The sequence below is a fragment of the Notolepis coatsorum genome, assembly GCF_963971535.1.
Source record: "Notolepis coatsorum genome assembly, chromosome: 9".
Taxonomy (NCBI): Eukaryota; Metazoa; Chordata; class Actinopteri; order Aulopiformes; family Paralepididae; genus Notolepis; species Notolepis coatsorum.
The window spans coordinates 65,755,738-65,778,921 of NC_140173.1; the positions used below are offsets into that span (position 1 = coordinate 65,755,738).

The 23,184-nt window shown below is 46.3% G+C and overlaps 1 protein-coding gene across 4 annotated transcripts in view; it reads right to left on the reverse strand.

Moving 5' to 3' along the window:
* The window catches only part of cul9 (cullin 9), a 288,372-nt gene extending 285,842 nt beyond the window's left edge, over positions 1 to 2,530 (reverse strand). For all 4 annotated transcript variants that reach the window (XM_084320985.1, XM_084320984.1, XM_084320983.1 and 1 more), the window contains exon 1: positions 2,397 to 2,530. The gene's annotated coding sequence lies outside the window, so the exon portion shown is untranslated. The remainder of the gene's footprint in view (positions 1 to 2,396) is intronic.
* Positions 2,531 to 23,184: the final 20,654 nt, after the last annotated feature.

Here is a 23,184-nt window from a genome sequence, read left to right on the forward strand (position 1 = left end):
TTGTGTTGGTGTTAGTTTTGTTTCATCAACAAATGACAGGCAGAACACAGTGAATGTATCCGTTTTGTTTATTGCACTTTTATTAGGCTTTGCTGAAAAAGAATTGCTGCATTGGGTAACTAGGCAAAAGATGGTGGCCGCCTTGTTGACATTTGCTTTGCAGGCACATTCAAGTTCTGATTGGTTGAAATTGCCTTCATGTTTGCCACCTACTGCCACCTACTGCTTTGGCAGTGTACTACATCAGTGTGCTCGGGTGACAAAAACGAAAAGAAAAAAAACGAAAGTGTGACTCGAGGCGCACGACGTCGCGGCGATACGCATATGACGACGATACAAAAATGATACGAAAGGTGTAACCGACGCCTGACAGACACCAATTCATCTCCCTCTCCGGCCACACCTCCTCCCCCTCCCCAGTCACACAGGGGGTCCCCCAAGGCTCAGTCCTTGGCCCCCTGCTCTTCATCTGCTACATTCTCCCCCTTGGTCACATCATCCGCAAATACCACCTCAACTTCCACTGTTACGCTGACGACACCCAAATCTACATCAGTACACAATCCCCCCACAGCCCACCCCTCAGTCACATCGAATCATGCATCACCGAACTCCAAACTTGGATGACCCACAACTTCCTCAAACTGAACAGTGACAAGACTGAACTTCTCATCATTGGCACCAAAACCACCCTCACCAGATCCGGACCCATCACACTCACCATCAACGACTCCACCATCACCCCCTCCCCCCTAGTCCGCAACCTTGGTGTCCTCCTTGACCCCACCCTCTCATTTGACCCCCACGTCCGCTCCATCGTGAAAACATCCTACTTTCACCTCTGCAACATCGCAAAAATCCGTCACTGCCTCTCCCGCCCCGCTGCTGAATCCCTCATTCACGCCTTCATCTCCTCCCGCCTGGACTACTGCAACTCCCTCCTCACTGGTATCACCTCCCGCTCCCTCCATAAACTGCAAATGGTCCAAAATTCAGCCGCCCGCCTCCTCACTAACACCCGGTCCCGCGAACACATCACTCCTGTCCTCCACTCCCTCCACTGGCTCCCGATCAAACACTGCATTAACTTTAAAACACTACTCCTCACCTTCAAAGCCCTCCACAGCCTGGCCCCCCCCTACCTGACTGATCTCCTTCTCCCCTACCGCCCCACCGGTCCTCCTCCACTGCCTCCCTCACTGTCCCGACATCCAAGCTTAAAAACTTCGGAGATCGGGCCTTCTCTCGCACTGCACCCCGACTCTGGAACTCCCTCCCCCAGTCCATCAGAGACTCCCCTACACTCTCCACCTTCAAAGCTTGCCTCAAAACCCACCTGTTCTCCCTTGCCTTCAACCCCCCCCACCCCTAAACCCCCCCCTCCCCTCCAACCTGATTGATATGTCTCCAGTCTTTTTTTTTTGTGCCATCAGGCTGTCTCCCCCGTTCCCCCCATGGTCTCATGTTCCTTTTGTTTTTGTTTCTTTGTTGTTTTGTTTTTGTTTCTTTGCTTTCGTTTCTTTGTTTGTACCCCTGCTCCCGACTACTGTCAGCGACTTCGGGTTATTGAGAAGCGCTATATAAATTAAATGAATTATTATTATTATTACCCAACCCCCCCCCCCCCAACCTCCTCCAATGTACAGTTTTTACGTCAAATGTATATACTCCCTTTTCTGGACTATTTTTGTATCACAAACAGTACTGTATTTGCAAATCTGGTATGTCATAAATGTATAGATGTAGCAGTACTGTCTATCTGTATGTCATGTATGTCATTATGTCCTGATGAATTGAAAATGGGGGACCCTGATGTAAACAAGACGAAAGTCTTTCTCTGGTCTGCATCCCCTTAACAATATTGTGTGTATTGAGCTGTACTGTATTGTACCCATTCTGCAATCTGTTAATAAAGTTTTCAATCAATCAATAGCTAACACTGGTCGGGGTTCCGGGGAATAGCCAGGCCCCTAGCTAAATAACACTGGTCGGGGTTCCGGGGAATAGCCAGGCCCCTAGCTAACTAACACTGGTCGGGGTTCCGGGGAATAGCCAGGCCCCTAGCTGACGTTATTTCTCAACACACTATACAACACAAGTGCGGTGGACTAGCTTAGCTATAGCCATCAGTGTTACGTGTTGGCTGTACGACTCGTAACATCCGTCACAGTAACTAGTAAATAAGTAGTTATTTTGTGTCAGCTAGCTAGGTGCTAACTCGTTAGCTCCCGGGCGTGGTGTGGACCCCGTGCTGCCGGGCCTGCCTGGCCGCTCTCTGGTGAGGGGGGAACGGCTCGGCGGTTGGGGTTTTAACTAGGCTGCTGCTGCGGAGGAGGACTGAGAAAGTGCGGCCTAAAAGCAACAACAAGTCAGTCAGGGGGGGTTATCTGTCTTACCTGCTGTGTCACAGGCTTTACCCGTCTTTCTTTATCCTTCTTAGGCGTTTCCTTCTCTGTTGTAAGGTTTCCCAGCCTGGAAGTGTTTTCGAGGCAACGTTGGGAAATGAACCGTGGAATGCGCACTGTGTGTGTGTGACAGGTACAAGACACTACAGCACTGCCGTCTTCTTCTGCAGAGGGCCTGTCGTAGTCTGCTCTACTGCCACCTAGCGGCACAGACAGCACAATACTACTACTACTACTAATAATAATAATAATAATAATAATAATAATAATAATAATAATAATAATAATAATAATAATAATAATAATAATAATAATAATAATAATAATAATAATAATAATAATAATAATAATAATAATAATAATAATAATAATAATAATAATAATAATTATTATTATTATTATTATTATTATTATTATTATTATTAATAATAATCCATTTCATAACTTAGTGTGTGGCATAAATTTACATTTAATTTCCATGTGGACAACTGTAACGGCAAATGTTCATGTTCCAATGTCCTGTTTTACCGTGCACATTACTTCACAGGTAAATAATGGGGTGTAAAGTACTTGAGTAATTGTACTTCGTTACAATACTTAAGTACTGTTTTGGGGGGGTTGTACTTTACTAGAGTATTATTAGGTTTGTATACTTTATACTTTTACTCCATTACATTTCAGAGGAAAAAAACATACTTTTTACTCCTTACATTTAAAATGCAGACCTACAAAGTACAAAGTGCAAATCTCACAGGTCCAACCATTTTAGTTTCAAGTTTCTTTAATTTAAAATACTTTTAATTAGTATATTTTAATTGTTTATCTGGCCGAACTAACATTAACGTTATTAATCCTGCGACCGCAGGTAAACAGCCAATCAAATCCCCATCAATGGAAAATGAACCCGCCCATACCCATGCTGATTGGTCCTTGTGCAACACTAGAAAGCGGGGATCTTTGATTAAACACCTGCTATCAGAAGAATAGACAGTCAGATCCGCATTATGCTGTGGTTAATATTGTGATATTATTCAGGGTACTCCAGTATTCTGTCTTTAATATTGTGATATTATTCAGGGTACTCAAGTATTCTGCCTTTAATATTGTGATATTATTCAGGATAATCCAGTATGCTGTGGTTAATATTGTGATATTATTCAGGGTACACCATTCTGTTTTTAATATTGTGATATTATTCATGCTGTGATGTGATTGATTGATTGATTGAAAAGTTTATTAACAGATTGCAGAATGGGTACAGTACAGTACAGCTCAATACATACAATTGTTAAGGGGATGCAGACCAGAGAAAGACTTTCGTCTTGTTTACATCAGGGTCCCCCATTTTCAATTCATCATAACATATATGACATACATACATGACATACAGATAGACAGTACTGCTACATCTATACATTTATGACATATCAGATTTGCAAATACAGTACTGTTTGTGATACAAAAGTGTCCAGAAAAGGAGTGTATATACATTTGGCGTAGAAACTGTACATTGGAGGAGGTTGGTTGGGTGGGTTGGGTGAGGGCTGTACATTGGAGGTGGGGGGGGGGGGGGGTTGGGTAGGGGACACACACACATTTTAGACTGTGCATTGGAATATTGACAAAGCCTTACTTGGTCATTTACTGTACAACTAGGTTAGGACATTTGTAGGGGCCAGTTTCGAATTGCAGTCTCACGTAGGTGTTTTTTGAGAGTGTTTTTGAAAGTGGGTAGTGATTCACATCTAGTGAATGCCGTCCATGTTAGTTTACCTTCAATGGAGAAGTGCATTAAATAATTTTAATGCAAAAAAAGTGTCCTCTGTTCTTTCATTTCAGCATTGTCTATCGCAGAACACACATTCCATTGTGGGCAGAGTGTATGCTTGGTTTCATTCCAGCCTTGCCTAAACACCAGCTGATGATTTCACTAATTGGCTCACCTCTTCAACTAACTCACCTGGTGCAATGTATAGTTAAAATGAAAACTTGGCCCACGATGGAATGAGTTTGAGACCGCTGGTGTATCCATTAAAAAAAAAAAAAAAAAATTACTTTTACTTTTTAGTACTTAAGTACATTTAAAAGTAGGACTTTTTGACTTTTACTCAAGTGTGTTTTTAGCCAGATAATTTGACTTTTACTTGAGTCAGATTTTGAGACGGTACCCATACTTTCACTTAAGTATAATTTCTGGGTACTTTTTACACCCTGTAGGGTATGGGAGTTATCCTACGCAGTAGACACGGCAACAAACACAGATGGAGGTCCAGTCGTGATTCCAGGTTTAGGTGTATTTATTCATTGCTTGAAGTTGCAGTTGTACATTCCATTTATAATGCCAGTGTGGGTTCTGTAGTAGTGTAGTGAATCTCTGTTATTCTGTATTTCTTTGATATCTCTGTCTGGGCTGCTGAGCTGCTGGTACGAACGGTGTGCTCCTCACTACCTGTGTACTCCCTAATCACTGCACCTGTGACCCTCTAAATACATAACCAGTGCTGTCAAATCTAAAGCCCGCCACCAGTGTCTAATAATACAAATAATAAATAATCTGCCACGATCATAATGGCTCCTTCAAAAAACCATATTCAAGGAGCCATATTCAAAATGTACAATTTTCACATTTTTTTTTTTTTTTTTTTTTTACAATTTCAATGCCAATTTCAAAAGAAAATAGATAAAAGAAAAAATGTGCAGGCATTCAATCTTCTTCAAACTTAGGTACTAAAAGCCTGTTCCTGTAGGCATGTTGTACATGTTGAAAGCCTGTTCCTGTAGGCAAGTTGTACATGTTGAAAGCCTGTTCCTATAGGCATGTTGAAAGCCTTAGGCTTAGAGCATCTCCTCTTCAACCTTTTCCTTTAATTTGACAGGATCATTTTTTTTTTTTTTTTAAACTTTATTTTTTTAGCGTTTATCGCTTTTCTGGTCAAGCATGACCGACAGTTGCAGGGTGAAACGGGAGAGAGAGCAGGGGAGACATTCGGCAAATGACGGCGAGTCCGGGAATCGAACTCGGAGTCAACCAGATCCGTGACGCAGCACGGAGTCCCGCGCGAGCGCGGTAACATGGTGTGCTACTGGAGCACCCTACAGGATCATTTTCAACACTACTCATGGCAGTTTGAATCTCCTTTCTCCTTCTAGTCAATTGCAGGAGTGTGGTCTTTACTTTAACTCTTTGGGTGTCAAAAACAAAATATCTCGTGTTTCCCTGCCAAGCGGTGAGTGCCAAAAACGTAATATCTCGTTTTTAGATCCTTTGATACCTGTTCTATACGGTCAGCCGGAGCCCTCTAGGTCTCCCTGGCTCATCTGCCTACGTTGGAATTGCAATGCCGATCGAATCTCACCAGGTGGCAGTATCGCCTACCTTTTGAACTGGAATGGCTTGGTGTTGATAGACCTTTTCCTTTTTTTTTTGTAGAAGGGCTCCTCCTCCTCGGAGACAGAGAGACACAGCGATCGCCTCGAGATTTTGTTGCCTGAAGCCTATTTCCCGTATACACAAGTATAGAAATAGTATAGACATATACACGGATAATCGCGATGGCGATGCGATCACTGGGAATTATTATTTTTGGAATACCTTCTGGCTAATATTCTATCTCTATTTTATCGAACCTGAAACATGTTTTTGTAATGATCACAGCGTCGTGTTTTACCTGACGTAAAACATGCTCGACAAACACGATCGCAGTTTCTAGTTGAAACGCCCCCCCCCCCCCCCCCCCCCCCTTGATGATTTTGTGAAGGCACATATGTACATGGTATATACCTTTGATTTGGGAGTATTTGGGGTTTCAGGCGATCAACCAGAACGATTTGGACTTATTGCATATAATGCGTCATATCTCGTGATCTATGGGAAAAGACTGGATTATTTTGGAAAGGGGCGATGTTTAGTGTGTAGCGTGTAACAAACTATAGTGTGTAGAAATGAACTGATTAGTCAGTAATGGACTATGAACAATGCCTGTCAAATGAGCCATACTATTGTCTCCATAACCTTCTCTCTCTCACATCTCTCTCTCAGACAATAACCTCCTCCTCAACTAATCTAAAACCCAAGAACTCATCATCGACTTCAGACGCCAGCCAAACCCCAAAACCCCCGTATTCATCTCCGGCAAACCCATAATCACCACAGATTCCTTCAAATGTCTTGGCACCCACATAAGCAACAACCTCAAATGGAAAACCAACATAGACCACATCCACAAAAAAGCCAATCAAAGACTTCTCAGCTAAAAAAATACAGAATCAGAAAACATCTCCTGCTCCATTTTTACCAGGCCATCATACAAAGCATCCTCACCTTTTCCATAACAATTTGGTACAGCAGTCTGGACATTCACTCCAAAAACAAACTGCAAAGAATAATCAATAAATCCTCCAAAATAATCCGCACCCCGCTCCCATCACTCGAATCACTCCACCGCCAAAGTACAATAAGAAGAGCAAGAAAAATAATCTCTGACCCCACTCACCCAGCACACCATATCTTCCAGATGCTGCCCTCCGGGAGGCGCTACAAATCCCTGACCACCACAACATCCCGCTTTCTTCCCCACTGCCATACGGACACTGAACTCCCTGTAGCAACCCTATGTATTTATGTATTTAACTGCATGTATAGTATCAGGGGTGTAAAGTACTTGAGTAATTGTACTTTGTTACAATACTTAAGTACTGTTTTGGGGGATTTGTACTTTACTCAAGTATTATTAGGTTTGTATACTTGTACTTTTACTCAATTAGATTTCAGAGAAAAAAAACATTTTTACTCCTTACATTTAAAATGCAGACCTACAAAGTACAAAGTACAAATCTCGCAGGTCCAACTATTCTAATTAGTATATTTGTTTCTCTGGCCGGACTAACGTTAACGTTATTAATCCTGCGGCCGTTCTTTATTTAAAAACAGCCAATCAAATCCCCATCAATGGAAAATGAACCAGCCCAAACCCATGCTGATTGGTCCTTGTGCAAGACTAGGAAGCGGGTGTGGTAAATATTGAGTTGAATTTCATAAATAAACTTGTATACTGTTTAGCAGAAGTGGTTGCAGGGCTAAATGAGGAATGAGACGCAGGGTGGAGAGATTGTGGCCGTTTTGAGGGTTATTATTGATGCGGTAGCGATTGAGTATGATATTAAGAAGTCGCTGCTTGATGACGTCATGGTGTTGAGGAGAGTGTGTAACGTTCGCGGTGCTATGGAGTGAGGCGGAGAAGGTAGGAGAAAGGATTCGTGTTGGACTATGTGTGCGGCGTTGGTTGGTGAGAATGTTTTAAAAATTATTTTCTGTTAGAGTGGTTGGTTATTTTAAGCTTGTGTGAATTGTTTATGCTTTGGGTGGTACTGAGCGAATTGTGTGGATGAACGGATCTTGAAAGGCACGGCTCCCGTGAGGGCCTTGAACGTCGCATTAGAGCTGGCTAAGCTAGTTAGCTTGCGTGCCGTTGTTGTGTGGCGTTTGCGAGCGACATATGTTACGTTTCGAGTTTTGAGAATGATGTTGGGGAAGGGTTAGAGAACGTGGTTAGGGAGGGGATTAGGCACCCCGAACCTCTAGCCTTCAACAGGCGGCAGTGGGCTCGCAAGAGTCTGGGCGCACGTTAAACACACACTATAGTGCTGGGGAGTTACTGAAGGCCCTCGTGCGTAACGAGGTATGAAATAACATACCACTGTGGCACCGCCTAGTCGGCCCAGGAAACGTCGCACGTAAGTTGGTGTGGGCACTGGGTGGTACGTGGGCGACAGTCCACACCTAGGAGCAGGGTGTGGACTGTGTGTTCACCTGCCGTGAACATGCTAGGCAGGCGAAAACGGTCAATATTTCCATGCCCAGAGCAAGCAGGGTGGGGACAAGACCGTCGGTTTCTAAACTGAGTGGCTGATAGGTACTACGGACAGTCAGCTGCTTGGGGTCCTGACTTGATGACGGACTATGAGGTCGCTATCGACTGGGTCGCCAGCCGGTTGGGAGAGCGTTATGGCAGAGACCATAAATGCACCTGGCTCAATGTACAGTCAGGCCACAGTAACCTTACTAGCCGATACAGGGTTAGTAGGCGAGTTGTGCTTCTGTGATCAGTGTTTTTGAAAAGAAAATGCTGGGAAGCAGAGGGATGAGGGGTGTCAATTCAGAGGAATCTGGACTGTCACTCCTAAGACTGGAAAGGGATCCAGCCTTAAACTGCACCTGAAGGTAAAATAAGGGGACTTCTTCCGTTCATGAGAGGAGACCTTACCGCCGGAAGTGGAGACCTGCATCTCTGTGGGGGGAGAGGGGCCGGCGTCGGACAAGGCAGCCCTAAGAAAGGAGCTGGTTGTAACGTCGTAGCGGACTGCCTAAACCTTACGGGGAGAGGTGCATCTAAGTAGGGGAAGGAGTGCATCCGAACGGGAGGAGGGTACTCTTAACTGGAAGGAGGTTAAAAGGGTCAAAGCGGAATGTCGTGGCATTTTTATGAATGTCGTGGCATGTTTAGAATGTCGTGGCATGGTTAGGATGTCGTGGCAGAGTTTGGTTGTCGTGGCAACGTTATGGGGACAGTCGCATCGGTTGCCACTGCGCATGCGCGGTACAGTGTGGATTGGGTCTATTTCATTCGGGGTAGTTCGCTCAGGGGCCAGGGAAAACGGGTGAGTTTATATTTATCTTTGTGTTATATGGTTGTATTTGTATATTGTACATTGTATTTTTGTGTAAACAGGGGAAGAGATGTAACATGTATGGTGGTTAGATTAGGGGAGATAGTCAATAAGGGTTTACTTAGGCTGCAAACAATACAGTGAGCCTATTGAGGAGAAATGAAATAATGGATACATTGCCTATGATAAATCTGGAGTTCACAAACTAGCTACTCTGGGTGATTGTATTATTAATATTAGGGACATACATATACACATTGGACACAGGTGTATATTCTTGACCAAAGGGGGGAGTTTGAGAGTAGCTATAGGCTGAATTTGGAAAGATGCTCTACACTAGAATTACATGTTGCTTGCAGTAAAATCAATTTATCACATGTGTATGAAGAAAGGAGCATTTGGAACTAACCACTAATAATGTTTTTCTAGATGAGTGATGCTTATATTTGTAATATGCATGAATATTGTTGTGTAAAACCGTGATGTTGGAATCTGTTGATGCTTGCTTTAATGACACTGTTGATTTAAATAGGATAATGTTTATATTAATGTTTGCTGCAAGTCTTTAGATCATGGGGATGATCATTTAATGATGTAGGCTTGTTGGGGTATATTTTGTTGCATTGCTATGTTGGAATCTGTTGATGCTTGTGTAATTGGTTAAATCTTTGTAACACTGTTGATTTGCATAAGCTAAATGTTTTATAGTGGAATTTGATACAAGCCCAGTTGTGAAGCAGGATAATTTACTGACGAGGGACTTGTTTATATGCTGTTTTGATGACTGTATGATTGTGTTTTTGCAGTAATTGTAATGATTTGCTGTTTAGTCTGTAATTTTTCTGTGTTTGGCTGTTAGGGACAGGCGAATGTATTACTTTTAGACTCTAGGGGACAGCTGCCTCTGGGGGATGAAATGTGTGAATTTAACCTTTTTTTGGTGTTTACAGGAGGACCCAAGGGGGGTTGAGATGGGCAGCTGTTACAATGGCTGTTCTTTTTATGACAGGATGGCGTGAGATTAGATGCAACAGGAAAGAGGTCACAGGTGGAGATAGGAGAGAACAGTCATAGTGAGATAACAGATGGAGTTATTTTTAGAGCAAGGGCCAAGAAGGGTTATATTGCCCAGGGGGGTAGGAATCCTTTTGTGACAGGTCTCAAGGCTCGAGATGTGCAGCTGTTACACTGACTGTTGTATTATACGACAGGAAGACGGAGCGGAGCTAATCAGAGAGAAGCAGGGGGAGTAGAGGTCAGAGGTGAAGATTGCAGAAAGTAAGATAACAGTTGACAGTTGTTTTTTACAACAAGGGACATGGAAGGTGTGACAGGAAGCGTGCTAATACAGAACACAGCTGGGTCAGTGAGTGAGGCAATCAGGGAGGTAGTCGTTCAATGGGGTTATGACTTTTGGAAGGCTAGCTTTTTGGTTAGGGGGAATAGCGGTAGGCTCTCAAAGTACTAGGAATGCTTTGAGGTTCTGTCGTTGAGGGAGAGTTCCTAGACTCTGTCTGGCAGTAGGTAGGAGTGTGGAAATTAAGTGTGTACTGGATTAGCCAAAGGTAATAGCAGAAAAGTTAAGAGCAGGAAAGGGCGAAACAAACTAACTTTGTTTGTCAAAGATGTGAAGTGATTAACGAGTGTGGTGAAAGTATATGTTTGTAGTATGAAGGTGTTTGAATGTATTTGTTTATGATATGTGTAATATATGTTGAAAGCAATGGTGTTTGCAGATCAGTGACTGTGGAAGAATGTTGTCTGTTTTTGTCATGTCCTTTTGATTTCAGTGAGTGATTGAGCTGTTGATGACATCGTAGACCGATTCTGTTATCTAGTTAAGGCCTAACAATAGACAGGATGTTAGATTGTCAGCTGGGTGAGCCAGCAGACCACTTTTAGTATAAGTCATATCTGGGTAAAATAAAACAATAATGACGTTAATGAGTAGTGGGGCTGTTATCCTGTCTATCAGAATAAGGAGCGTATCAAACCACTTGGGTTATACCACAAATAGACCTGGGACTTATTGTCGCTTATCATTTGTTTCATATCATTTGTTTTACTAAAGGAGTTTGTTTTTATTACTTTCATTTTGATTTGATTTCTTTTGAATGTCTTGTATGGATGGGGGATTGAATTTAGATTTTTAGATTTCTTTTCTATTTTTAATCTTTGAATTTAGATTTTTAGATTTCTTTTCTATTTTTAATCTATGATTGTGTGGCCTGAGCCTGTAGAGGGTGTCTGTGCTGGCTCGGGAGGTGTCAAAGTCACTGACATGTGTGAAATGGAACGGTTGGGTGAGGAGATGTTGAATGGGTGGTGTTGGAAAACCTGTTTTTTATTTTATTTCATTGATTTACTGTTTTAGGTATGAATGGAAATTTTTTGTGTATATATTTAAATATTTGGTTAATTGTTTGGTTTTTGTTTTTTCCCAAAACTGTGTTGCATGATCTGGTGAGAGGACTGTTGAAGGCTGGGATGCATTGGGACAGATCGAGGCTGGGATACATTGGATCAGATCGATGGCAGTTAAGTGGTCCCATCACGTTTGCATAATGATTAAACATTTGGCTTCTCTTGAGAATATTTGACATATTGTGTAAAGAAAATTTGTTTTGTGTTTTGTTCCCTCGCAGTTTCAGTCAAAAGGGGGAGGATGGACCATCACAGGTAGAGGAATCATGGAAGATGTGTAGGAATACATTTCATTAGATTATGACACAATGGTGTGAACCCGTTCAGTCATTTCCTGTGGGGGATTGTTGGATTGTGAAGAGAGGTCGCTTGTAGACGCTGGCCCCTCCTTCGAAATAGCCCCGAGAACAGCGGCCGGAGGTTTGGGACAAACCTCCAGACTGACAGAGTCGTCTGTAGATCCGAGGAAATACAGTCATGGGTCAAAATATGACGAGGTCACAGGCCTACAAACATTGGCTGCAGCTGAGGCTGGCCGACATGGGGTGGAGGGGGGGGGGCGAAAACGGTCAGAGACTGGAGTTGAGCAAGGGCCTCTGTAGGATGTGATTGATTGGTGTGTTGAACGGGAGGTGACTGAACGGTAACAACTGGTATAGATTATGACACAACGCAGGAGTACTAAACACATGCACATAGGTAGAATATTAGGTGTGGATTATGGCCGAGAAGAATGTGGTGAAGAAAAAAAATGTTCCTTGAGTGATGCTCCGCTCTCCCTGTCCGACTGTGCGCTGAGGTGGTAGGTATTATGTCCATGGTATGTTCATAAAGGGGGGAGAGGTGAGAAGACCAACTGAGTTGATTAAGCAAATGTGATGGGGCTGACTTGGAAAAGGAATTAACAAGAGAAAAAAAAGCAAAATGTATGAAAGAATGAATAATAATTTCTGTGTCTTCCTCAGATCTTATGAAAGAATGTGGAATCAAAAGTGCTGTAAAATGGGTTTTTAAAATTTTTTGTTTTATTTAAAGGTATAATGATTAGATTAAATTGTTTTATTGTGTTCAACAAGCTCAAAAGTTGTTGTTTCAAAAGTAGGCCTCTGGCTATGAGCCTTGAGGAGCAAAAGCTAATTGATGATATGTACCAAAGAAAAATGGAAAAAGAAAAAATGGAGAAATTTTGAAAAAATTAATTTTAATTTTAGAAAAAATGAATCCTTTGTATGGTTAGTAGGTATAGAAAATCAAGTCAATATATCATATGTGACGATAAGAATCGTCAAAACGGGGAAATGTGGTAAATATTGAGTTGAATTTCATAAATAAACTTGTATACTGTTTAGCAGAAGTGGTTGCAGGGCTAAATGAGGAATGAGACGCAGGGACAGTTGGATAGACAAAGGTCACACCTAATGTGACCAGATTAGTACTGTATGGTAATGGCCCAAAAGGTCAAAGAGTATTCACACCCCCCCCCCACCAGAGGACATCATGCCAGCCCCCACTCGTGAGACAAGACCCAACACAGCGACCACACGGACGGGGGCCACCGGCGGAACCCCTCTGTGCTCAGCGGGGGACCACACCGACGGGGGCCACCGACGGGCCCCCTCTGTCTCTGTCCCATCGCGTCGCCACGGCCCGGAGGTGGGGGCTGCCAGCCCCCACAGGAGATCGCCCACAGGAGACGCATGATTGGATCAACTGTGTTGGTGAACTGTATTCTATTATTGGCTAGAAATTGTAGTATATAGGAGGAGACAAATTGGTAATTCGGGAGCCCCAGACCAAACCGACCCCAGGGGTCTGTGGGCTCCACCGCTCCACCACCGAGAGAGACTGACTGATGCATTTTATGTGAGTAAATACATGGGAAAACACCATTTGTTGTTTAAAGTTTAGTGTAAATCCTTAATGTCTGAAACCAGATTTACTCATGTATAATGTGTGCAGCATGGTCAATGTATGTTCAAATTATGTTACCAAGTGACTGTTTATGTACATTATTGAGGTTTGAGAATGCAAACCTGATTGTAATTTCTGTACACAGATAGCCCTGTTAATGTTTTCTGATAATCTTTTGTCCTATTCACCTTGGTCTCCTGGCTCTGATCAAATAAATGTTGAATTGGACTATAGTTCATGGTTTGTCTGGCCTACACGTTTATTCCTCATCTGCTTAAGTCAGATGAGGAGGTCAACAATTCTATCACGTATGATCCCTTTCTCCTCCTTCCAGATAATCAATCTCGTTGTACTGTACTACAATAACCTCAAATTATTGTAGAAGTTCTGTGGGAATTTACCACACGGGCATCTTTGATTAAACACCTGCTATCACAAGAATAGACAGTCCGAAAAAAAGTTTTTACTTTTACTTTGTAGTATAAAGTACATTTAAAAGTAGAAACTTTTTGCCTTTTACTCAAGTGTGTTTTTAGCCAGATACTCTGACTTTTACTTGAGTATGATTTTTAGACGGTACCTGTTCTGAAGGTCCAGATTAACACTGAAAGTCTGCGTTTATTATTTTGTATAACTTGTATATTGTTTATATATATAAGATATATATCTTTACGCCATCTGTTTGCATAATAGTATTCTTCGCTCGCCTCATTGGGTCCCACCCTTGACATTGGAGGCGCCAGTGACGAGCCCCCCAGACATGGTTCTAGACATGTTCAAACAAGTTCAGACTTGCCCATAGCAGGCGCATTGATTCCGGACAGGTAAATCGGCTGAGCCCCATAGGGATCAGTTGGAGTATATATATTGTAGATGGTGCAAGCAGCCGCGCGTCGGCAGTAACAGAACAGGAGAAGCAGCAGAGCGAGAGCGTGATACGTCCGGTACAGTTGTACACAGACCTACAAGCCGTGTATCGTTACAGAGAGCTAATGGCTACTTAGATACGACTATAATATTGTAGAACCATTATTGGCGCAGTATAGTGACTTGTGTAAGCGAAGTAACGTGGAGAAACGTATAGTTAAACCCAGCGGCGTTTGGATCGAACTACTCATTGAAGACAGTCTGCGGGTTAGCTTCCAGTACAAACGAAGCTAGCTAGCTACCATCTATGCCAACGGGCCTTTGGATTAATAGCTATTAACCCTGCCATCGGGCGCTAGGATTACAAGGACCGGTTCCGTACGAGACCCCTTTTCTTCCAGCGACGACAGGATTATCCGACCGGTCTACCCTTCCTCCGGAGCTTGGAGCTCCAGAGGGAAACCATCGTCTCCAACTACTCTTGCTTTTCCCAGTATCGCCTCGTTTCTTCTCACTCCCTGCAGAGCTCCGGTCGAGTATCCGTAACCTAGGAATTATTCATTACCGTTGACTTTGATACCCTGACATTCTATTATTAAAGGAGAACCGTGATAATTCAGATGTATGTTGCTATGACGATTAAAATGCTTATAAACCAGGTATCCTTGTCCCCGTGCCGTCAATTGAGTGTCCGCCATTTTGTCTAACTATACTGTCTGGCTATTAATATTCTTTAGTAGTGGTTTAATCTAAACAATCTTTAATACAGTCCGGGTTGTGTAGCCCCTTAGCTACAATTGGTCCTTCGAGCTGGATGGTATCAGTAATAATAATCATATTAGTAATAATATGGCCAGAGGCGGACACTCTCCAATCGGCTCTCCCCCATTAGAGCGCCCTAGGCGCCAGCGTCAGCCCCCTCCCCACTTGGAGAACTACGCTGTAGATCTACCTCCTAGCTTATCTACGAGGACGTTAAGCAAGGATAACATTAGTAGCTTAAGTATGCCCAACCTTATCGACCTGTCAACCCCACCGGTAGAGACCCAAGCTAGTTTAAGTGAAACTGACTTAGCTCACGGGGGGGGGACAAGCGGGACATGTCTTGACTATGCCCATAGAACACCGCGCCCCCGAGATGGACCTCGGAGCGCAAGAAGGTAAAGAATGCGCCCCCGAGATGGACCTCGGAGCGCACCAGAGTAAAGAGCACCGCGCCCCCGAGATGGACCTCGGAGCGCGAGAGAAGACAAAGTACAGCGCCCCCGAGATGGACCTCGGAGCGCGTAAGGAGACCTGGGCCCTCATTCATCAATAGTGTGCGTAGAACATTTCTATTTCCACACGTAAGCACGGAATGTAGAACTAGTGTACGCACAGGGAAGTCGGGATTCATCACACGTGCGTACGCAGGCTCTATGGTCCTCCGTGTTGATGAATACCACTTTGTTCTACCGTCAATGCTCGTGCATGATTATCCATATATGGTCATGAAAATGAGGAAACACCCCCCATGGGATGTGAAATAATGGACGGACCCGAGCGGGACTCTGAGAAACTCCACGAAGATTGTTCACTGCTGTCGAACCAAGAAGACACTATCGCGTATTGTGGGATAAATAAAAGGCGGACTCGTAAACGGTGATGTCAGATATCAACGGCTCCCTAAAACCATTGCTGCAATTCTGCCTGGACAGCTCAAAATACTAATAAAGACCGTTCGTTGACCACTGTTTGGCGTTGGTTGTGTGTCATTATAACCGTGCTGTAATATGAATGCCTTTATTAGTTGTGTTCGATTGGCTATATGATTTTTAGATGCATCTATTTTGTTGTCGGCTAATAAAGACCGCGCTGGAATATGACTGCCTTTTCCCGTGTTGTTTGATTAATACCCCAGGGATTAAAGTTCTCCTCAATTTTATTCCAAATCGCGATGGATCTCCCGTCAATTTTCTACCTGCTGCATATGATTTCTAGAGGCATACTACAATCTATTTTGATGTCAGTATTGGGTAGCCTATATAAACAATATAATACGAGAGCATATACAAGAACAATGAATCTCACTGCATGTATGATAGCCTGCCTTTCAATACATGAACTTGAATTCCATCATGTTTGTGTGCGGGACTCACAAGGCTGTTGTCACAATGGGTGGTACCGGTGTACAGTAATAATAACAGTCCACACAATATCACGATCCATGCCATAGCCTATGTTCTATTAGGACATGATCTGTGACGACAAATGTTCTAGAATGTTTGATTAAGATATCATACTCTGACAGCATGCCTATGAGCAACAAAAACGCGAACTTGAATCCCATCATATACATAGTCTGTCCACTATAGTGTCATTGCAATGCGTTTTCTATTCTTTCTTATACAGTAAAAAGGGGGAAGAACACTATATTCATATGACTTGTATTCTGCTTACAGCTTCGAAGTTCCACTTGTTTCGTTTAACGTAAAGCCTTTTAAATATAATCAAAACGTTCCCGTGTTTCTGCGGTCTGCGCAGAATAATAACGAGTTGAGCTTTATGATTTATGATGAATTGAAAATGGGGGACCCTGATGTAAACAAGACGAAAGTTGGTCTGCATCCCCAATTAACAATTGTATGTACTGAGCTGTACTGTACTGTACCCATTCTGCAATCTGTTAATAAACTTTTCAATCAATCAATCAATCAAGCTACGCGGAGCGCAGTCAGTCAGTAGCCTACACCCCGTATATTCCGATAACGCTATATAAACCATGCTGCATTCATTCTGAGAGAAAGATCTATTATTCCAAATGCTATTTATAGGGTTTTGACCATAATTACACTACTGTTGCTATTTTACAATGAACTATAATGAACTACGGTTCGTACAGAACATGCCAGTGTTATTATGCACAGAAGCTCATTTCCTTGTTGTAATAATATATTCTACCACTGGGCGTCAGGTAAGTGTGGTCTGACCTGTGCGTAGATGTAAGCACGGAGTCAAGTTCAAATCGAAATTGATGAATCCCACTCTTTGCTTAGAAATGATCGTACGCACAGGGTAAGCACAGATCTGTGCGTAGAACACGTTGATGAATGAGGGCCCAGGTCACCGCCAAGCCCTGCCAACTCCAAATCACCATCATCAGCGTAATCCCCAAGCGAGGCCGACCAGAGGCTAGCGCAAATCCTGATCGCCACGCTAACCGCTGCAGCGGAAAGAGACCGCCTCCAGGGTGAGCGTGACCGCCTCCAGGTGCAACAAGAAAGTGAGCGTGCCCGTCTCCAGGCGCAACAAGAAAGTGAGCGTGCCCGTCTCCAGGCGCAACGAGAGAGTGAGCGCGAACATCTCAGACTGGAAGAGAGGCGCCTCCAGGCTGAAGAAAACATGCAGCGCGAAGCAGCCACTGCGCAGCGCGAGGCGGAGCGAGACCGCCTACAAGCACAAATGATGGAGCAAGCGCTCCAGAGGGTGACGCCCCACTCTTCCACCCGGAGCTCCCGGAGATCATCACGACACGGGTCGAGGGCACCTTCCTCTCCCCGACAAAGCTACACGGGACCCAGCCTACGGGAAGAACCTGCTTACGTCGCAGAACAGCTAGCCTAGCGACTACAAAGCCTAACGGAGGACGAGGGAGGACAGAAAGCCCACCCGCATGACCCCATCTCAGACCAGGAGAAACAGTGCAGCCCCGGTCTCAGTCCCGACACACTGCGTTATGAACCCCCAACCCGTCCCAGTGGGGAGTTCGAGCAACAGACAGCACCGAGGAATAGTGCCTGGGGGCCCAGCCTCTGGTTCCCGCCCAGCACGAACCAACGACCCCACGTACGGGGAGACTCGCCAAGGAGGCCTCTCCCCCCACGTGCGTCAGTGTCACAGCCATCCATGGCATCCTACATTGGGACACCCACATTCCCAGACTTCACAAGAGAAGACCGAGCGCAGTATACCGAGCTGCGTATGTGCCTAGAGACAATTATGTCCGGAGTACAGGACGAGTCATACAAGTATGCCATTCTCCTTAAGCACCTCAAGGTAACTAGAGCGCACAACATAGCGCTAGCATACTCCAATTCACAAACTCCCTATTCTGACGCCCTGGTTGCCCTCGACGCATGTTACGGACGTACATGGGACTATGTCATTCAGGAGATACGTGAGATTGAACGTCTCCCCCCAGCTAAAGACAACCGAGCCCTGGACGACCTATCCGTCAAAGTACAATCCCTGGTAGGGATGCTCGGGTGCCAACGAGAGAAGGGGATGTACGAGTTGTACGCCAACTCCAACGTGGAGCGTATATTAGAGAAGCTCCCCCCATTCCGCCAAGAACGTTTTCGGCGGCAAAGAAACCACCGTGACCCCAATGGCCCAGAACAATCACTCCTGGACCTTGCTGACTTCCTAGCCAGGGAGGTTAGCAGCCTAAGAATTGACACCTTCGCATGGGGTGGCTCGAACATTAAAGAGGGACCGAGAAGGTTTAAAGACCAAAGCAGGCCCATCACCGTGATGCACCAGGCCGAGTCGGTGCCACGACAGAAGAGTCACAACCCCCCCGCCAAGGGAAAATGGAAGATCGCATGTCAATACTGCGACAACGAACACTGGCTGTCACAGTGCGACGCATTCAAGAAACTGACCGCCGACGACGTAAGTCAGTGGATTAAAGCTAACCGCCGCTGCTTCCGCTGCGCGCGCGGCCACATGGCAGCAGAATGCCGCCTTAAGAAGAAGTGTGGCAAGTGTGACTGCGCTCACCTCGAAGCACTGCACGAGAGCAACAAGCGAAAACCCGCCCCACAAAGCAGCTCGAGAGCAGAAGTACTCTACATCGACCCCGCGAAGAGTGGGAGCTCCAGGGTGCTCCTCAAGGTGGTACGAGTACTCCTCAGTCACGGGGACAAGGTACTCGACACCTACGCCGTCCTCGACGACGGGTCGGAGAAGACCCTCCTCCTCGCCTCCGCCGCGACCCAGTTGGACTTGCGGGGTCAGGAGGAGACCATGACCATCCGTACCATTCGTCGAGACTTAAAGACAATCAAAGGTGAAAACGTCTCGTTCACCATTGCAGCGATCGATCAGCCCGAGAAGCGGTACAGCATCAACAAGACGTTCACAAGCTACGGTTTGTCACGCTACGATTACCCCATCCCACAGCTGAGGGAGAAGTACGAACACCTACGCCGACTGCCCATACCGCTCATCAACGGCGCTACACCGACCCTACTCATAGGCTCCGACCACGCGGACCTTATTGTCCCAACTGATGCGGTCCACATCGGACCCAGAGGATGCCCAGCCGTGGTTAAGACCCGACTGGGATGGACACTCCAGGGCCCTCTCTCCGGGCCTTCCAACCGACCAACGTCCACATGCTGCCTTTACACCAAGGTGAGCGACCCAGACAATACCCTCTTACAGCACGTTGAGAGGCTATGGACACTAGACTCACTGCCATTCAAGAATGAACGCAAGATGGTTCGGTCAAAGGAGGACAAGTTCCTTCAAGTCCGACTGATGGAGGAAGACAAGCCTCTACTGAGGTTTCTGTGGAGAGAGAGGCTCGACGACGAACAACCCTCGATATACCAATGGGAGGTACTCCCCTTCGGCACCACCTGCAGCCCGTGCTGCGCCACGTTCGCGTTACAGAAGCACGTGGCCAAAGACCCCGGAGCCGACGATGATGTCCGACACAGCGTGGAAAGAAGTTTCTTCGTGGACAACTGCCTACAGAGCGTATCCACGCCAGAAGAAGCAGAGAGCATCCTACTGAAGCTACGAGCTTCATTAGCCAAAGGTGGATTCGACCTCCGACAATGGGCCAGCAGCGACCCTCAAGTTCTCCGACGCCTCCCCCCAGAGACCAAGGCCGCGAGCAGCGAGACCTGGATGGCGCACACCCCAGGCGAAGCGCAAGAGATGACCCTGGGCCTCGTCTGGCGTTTCAAGACGGACTCACTTCACTACAGACACACACCCCTGAGGACGGATCAGGAGACGTCCACGACTAGACTGACCACTCGGCGGAGTGTGTACCGAACACTCGCCAGCCAGTACGACCCAATGGGATGTATCCTCCCCTACACCACTCGGGCGAAGATGCTGGTGAGAGAACTGTGGGACAAGGAGCAGGGCTGGGACGACCCCATACCCGAGCACCTGGCTACCACATGGAGAGAATGGGAGGATGAACTTGTCTTACTCCGCGAGGTGACCATCCGGCGGAGTTACTTCCCTCCTACAGTGCGGCTGGAGACGTGTCAGATAGACCTGCACGTCTTCAGCGACGCCTCTGAAGTGGTGTACGGATCAGTGGCCTACCTGAGAGCCCGAGAAGAGGGAGGAGAAGTCCACGTAGCCTTCGTCCTGGCCCGCTCGAGGATAGCTCCCCGTACGCAGCAGTCGATCCCGCGACTAGAACTCTGCGCAGCTCTGGTAGGCGCGCAACTCGCAAAAATTATACAAAGTGAACTCACCATACCGGTGCGTGAGATCATCCTATGGTCAGACTCCATGACCGTGCTCACCTGGATCCAGTCCGCCTCCTGTCGGTACAAAGTTTTTGTCGGAGTCCGAGTAACCGAAATCCAAGACCTGGTAGGAGCGGCATGTTGGAGATATGTTGACACCAAGCAGAACCCGGCAGATGTCATCACACAGGGGATGTCCCTAGACGACCTCACACGTCCTAACCCATACAGTGATGATCCAGAGTTCCTCAAGCTCCCGGAGGAGAAGTGGCCTATCCCCACACCACGGGAGGCGAACCAAGATGAGTCAGAGATAAAGAAGTCTATGTTCTGCGGGCTGAGTCAAGCCCCGGCTCCAACGGACCCGGACCTAGACGACTGTCTAACCCTTGAGAGTGCTCAGAAAAGGACATTCCTATGGCACCACCCGGAACTTCCCCCCACCACAGACCTCGACGCATCGGACTACGAGGAAGCAGAACTTCTTCTACTAAAGAGAGCACAAAGAGACTCCTTCCCAGAAGAAATAGATTGTCTGAGAAGGGAAAAGCCAGTCCCCTCAGACAGTCGACTCCTCACCTTAGCCCCAGAGCTCGACGCCCAGCACCTCATCAGGGTGGGTGGTCGATTGAGATGAGCCCCGGACTTGGCCGAAGATGCTAAGCATCCCATCGTCCTCAACAGCCGACACAAGATAACCGATCTGATCATCCAGAAGTACGACAAGGTGGTGCACCACGCGGGGGCCGAGCGAGTCTTTGCGGAGATCCGACGGCGATTCTGGATACTCCAAGGGAGAGAAGCTGTACGTCGATTCCAACGGACTTGCCCGACCTGTCGCAAGTGGAGGGCACAGCCTAGTATTCCGAAGATGGCCTCCCTGCCTCCCTGCCGCCTCCGACTTGGCGAGCGGGCCTTCCACTCCACGGGCGTGGACTGCTTCGGCCCATTCAACGTCAAGAAAGGAAGAGGGATAGAGAAGAGGTGGGGCATCGTGTACAAGTGCATGACCACCCGAGCTGTTCACATTGTCATTCCGGAGGTTCCAAGCAAGGAGAGGGACCCCATCAGTGCTATTGTCCGACCAAGGGACACATTTCCGAGGAGGAGACACGGAACTGAGAGAGAGCTTCCTGACTATGGGTGAAGAACTCAAGATCCGCCTCGCTTCTGCTCAGGTCACCTTCCAGTTCAACCCCCCGAACGCCCCCCATTTCGGGGGAACGTGGGAGAGAGAGGTCCGATCCATAAAGACTGCTATGTACACCGTACTTGGGGCCCAGACCGTGGGCGATGAAGTCCTGGCTACGGTCCTCACAGAGATTGAGGGAGTTCTGAACTCCAAGCCCCTCGGCTACGTTTCAAGCGACGTAGCTGACATCGACCCCATCACCCCAAACTACCTCTTGATGGTGCGGCTGGACCCTGCCCTTCCTCAGACGGTGTACAGACAGAACGAGATGAACGGCCGGAGGATGTGGAGACACAGCCAAGTACTGGCCGACCAGTTTTGGGCCCGCTTCCTCCTACACTATCTACCATCCCTTCAAGCCCGTCAGAAGTGGCTTAAAGACAGGGACAACCTGACAGTGGGTACCGTCGTGATGATAATAGACCAGTCACTACCCCGAGCTACGTGGCCGGCCGGCTGTGTGAGCAAAGTGATTAACGGTTCCGATGGGAAGGTCAGAGCGGCAGAAGTCATCGTCCAAGGGCGGACCTACACCAGACCAGTAGCCAAGTTGGTAGAGCTGCCTGCGTTCCCTGACCCCCCTGACGACGACGATAACCCACTGACCTTATAGATTATTTCCAACTCCCCATAGCACATTATGGAGAAGTTGACTTGACCCTTAATATTAATCTGTGCCCCCATTTATTTACTAATTAGGTTCGGACTAATTAGGGGGCGGCTGTAGCAGGCGCATTGATTCCGGACAGGTAAATCGGCTGAGCCCCATAGGGATCAGTTGGAGTATATATATTGTAGATGGTGCAAGCAGCCGCGCGTCGGCAGTAACAGAACAGGAGAAGCAGCAGAGCGAGAGCGTGATACGTCCGGTACAGTTGTACACAGACCTACAAGCCGTGTATCGTTACAGAGAGCTAATGGCTACTTAGATACGACTATAATATTGTAGAGCCATTATTGGCGCAGTATAGTGATTTGTGTAAGCGAAGTAACGTGGAGAAACGTATAGTTAAACCCAGCGGCGTTTGGATCTAACTACTCATTGAAGACCGTCTGCGGGTTAGCTTCCAGTACAAACGAAGCTAGCTAGCTACCATCTATGCCAACGGGCCTTTGGATTAATAGCTATTAACCCTGCCATCGGGCGCTAGGATTACAAGGACCGGTTCCGTACGAGACCCCTTTTCTTCCAGCGACGACAGGATTATCCGACCGGTCTACCCTTCCTCCGGAGCTTGGA